We start from the raw sequence: 3,252 nt of genomic DNA on the forward strand, positions 1-3,252 counted from the left end.
CCTGAGCCGAAGTCGGACACCCAAACGACTGAGCCACCCAGGCGCCCCTCTCTATTTACTCCTTTTAAACATGAGTTCCAATTTATGAAGTGGCTTCCAATCTTCCCCCCAAAATAAGGCCTGTTGTGGGTTACTTTTGTTCTGACCCAAGCGCACAAAGTCTAGTGGGAAATATGAGCATGCCCTCCACCCTTGTCCTGGATGTCATATACCAGTGCCCTCCTGTACCTTGGGAATGATGCCCCTCGTTTCGGTCACCATGGGAGATTTCCCATCAAGAAAGGCACCATGTTGCATTTGAACTGTTCCTTCAGGTTTGAGCAAGACTTCAAAATACAGAGATGGAAAAATATTCGAGAAAGAGACACCATTGCACTATAACAGTTTAATGTTTCTGATACTTGAGTTATCATCCGAATCACCTGAAGAGTTTGGTAAAAATTTATTTGGGGAGAGGGGCGCCTGGGTGGCCCAGTCGGTCAAGCGTCCGACTCTTGATTTCGGCTCAGGTCACGATCTCATAGTTCGCGACTTCCAGCCCTGCATCTGGTTCTGCGCGGACAGTGTGGAGCCTGCTTGGGATTCTCTCTCTCGTCCCTCTCTCTCTGCCCCCTGCCCAGCTGGGCTCTCTCTCTCTCTCTCTGAAAATAAATAAATAAACTTAAAAGAAATTATTTGGGGAGAATATTCAAAATCAGTCTCAGATTGAACTAAGTACAGAATGGGCCCTGGAGTCCAACTTTTAAGCAAACTCCACATTTATGAAGTACAATTAGGTTTAAGGACAACTTGAGCTAAAGTATGGGCACATGAAAAAAAAAAAGACATAGGGGCATCGGGGGAGCTCAGTCAGTTAAGCGAAGGACTCTAGTTTCAGCTCCGGTCATGATCTCATGGTTCATGAGTTCGAGCCCCATGTCAGCCTCCCCAGCTGGCAGCACGGAACCTGCTGGCGATTCTGTCTCTCCCTCCCTCTCTGCCCCTTCCCCGCTTGTGGTGTCTCTCTCTCTCTCTCTCTCTCTCTCTCTCTCTCAAAATAAATAAACTTAAAAAAAACACAAATACTTTATGAAAAAGAAGTAAAGCACGCTGGTATACTTGACTCTTTTTGGGGAGGCTGGGGAGTGGGGTCTAGGAATCAGGTGGTGACCCACTGAATGCTGTAAGTCTCCTTGATTCCTACTGCCTTGCCATTATGAAGTCAGACATGGTTTCAGGACATAGAAAAACATGTTTTAGTCCGATGCACCCAACAGCAAATGTGCCAGGGAGAGCGGAGCGTGGACGTGAAGTGCTGACCTACATTCACTCAAACAATAACAGATAGCACTTCATCAGTCATTACTTGGCCCATCAGAATCAGTAAAGCGCCCAAAAATGACTGTGCCTTATTCAGCAATCTAGGTGTGCTTTGAAAGCCTCCTTTGATGGATCGGGCTTTCTGCAGCGTGATTGATGGTTCGGACACCATAGCCTGGTGACCCAGAGAAAGACATTCTTTTGTTTTTTTTAAGACAGAGAGAGCGCGCACACACGAGTGAAGCGGAGGGGCAGAGGGAGACTCTTAAGCAGGTTCCATGCTCAGCATTGAGCCTGACGCAGGGCTCGATCCCACAACCCTGGGATCATGACTGAACCAAAATCCAGAGTTGGACGCTCAACTAACTGACCCACCAGGTGCTCCCCAGGGAAAGCGATTTTGTGTCTGATTCCAATGCCCTGGTGGCACTTGTGTGTATATATATATATATATATATATATGCACGTATGTATATATGTGCACGTATGTATATATACGTATGTATACATGTGTGTACACGCATACGTGTATACATGCATGTATATATACATGCGTATATACACACATATATACATACATATATACACATATATATACGTATGTATATGTGCATACATATATACACACACATGCATATATACATACGTATATATACACACACATATATATACATACGTATACATACACACACATATATATACATACGTATATACACACACACCTATATACATACATATATATACGCACACATATATATACATACGTGTATATACACACCTATATACATATGTGTATATGTATACATATATACACATATATATACACATATGTATGTATATACATATACATACTTATATATATACATACATGCTTGTGTGTACCCGATACAGCGGTAGGCCTTGTACCTGGATTTTTTTATTTAGTTTTATTTGGTTTTATTTAGTTCTTCAGACATGTATATGGGTAGATGCTATTAACTTCATTTCATGAAAGAGCGAGCTATGACTTAGAGAGGATTCCTTCACTCCTTCATACATTCATACATTCATACATTCAGCAAATATGAACTGACCACTGACCGTGTGCTAGGCACTGCTCTAGGTGCTGGGGAAGAAAACAACTTAACAAAATGGCTTCTCTTGCGGCGCCTATATTCTAGTGGAGGAATGTGGATCAAGACCAAAGAAATGGATATTTGCAGGTGATGATCAGTGCTAAGGAAAAAAAAAATACAAAAAAAAAAAAAAAGATCGTGTAAGGGGGATAGAGAGTAGGAGCTGTTTTTAGAAAGGGTAGGATTAGGGGAGACCTCCAATAAAGTGGCATTTTTGCGGAGTCCCTAAGGAGATGATGGGGGATGAATCTGCCAGAAGAAATTACCATCTCAGGTCACTCTCAGCGCCACAAGATACCTCCACCCAAAGTCCCCCTTTGTCCCAAGCTACCCACGTCACAAGAAAGAGACAAAACGCAATTATTGGAATAAAGGACCACTCACCATAGGGGAAGACGGTTTTCGCAGAGAAACCTCGGAGAGCTTGCTCAAGTGACTAGCCTAGGTCTGTAGATGTGTTCTGTATTTTATGACATATTTGTCGTTGTTGTTGTTGTTGTTGTTGAAGTGAGCTCTCGGCCCAACGCGGGGCTTGAACTCACGACCCTGAGATCAAAGGTCGCACGCTCTACCGACTGAGCCAGCCAGGCGCCCCATTTTAGGACATATTTGTAACTTCGAGGCACCAAAGAACTGAAAATATAATTGCTGTCCACCTATAGATCGGGCGATTCTGCCCACTCCCATTCTTGCACGCAGAATATCGGCATCAAATAGCAGTCTTAATCTGAGCAAGTCTGTAGCCCTTGGTTGTCAGAACACAAGCCGTACGTCTATCTGTTCAAAGAGCTTCCCAAGAGGAAAGAACAGAAGGTTTGAAGATCTGAGGCAGGAGTAC

The 3,252-nt window shown here is 43.5% G+C and overlaps 1 non-coding gene across 1 annotated transcript; it reads right to left on the reverse strand.

Annotated features, from left to right (window-relative positions):
• Positions 1–2,931: 2,931 nt before the first annotated feature.
• TRNAK-UUU (transfer RNA lysine (anticodon UUU)) lies at positions 2,932–3,004 on the reverse strand. Its single transcript has one exon. It is a non-coding gene; the product is annotated as a tRNA-Lys (tRNA).
• Positions 3,005–3,252: the final 248 nt, after the last annotated feature.

Source organism: Herpailurus yagouaroundi, unplaced genomic scaffold (assembly GCF_014898765.1).
Source record: "Herpailurus yagouaroundi ecotype Mexico unplaced genomic scaffold, PumYag 67641, whole genome shotgun sequence".
Classification (NCBI taxonomy): domain Eukaryota; kingdom Metazoa; phylum Chordata; class Mammalia; order Carnivora; family Felidae; genus Herpailurus; species Herpailurus yagouaroundi.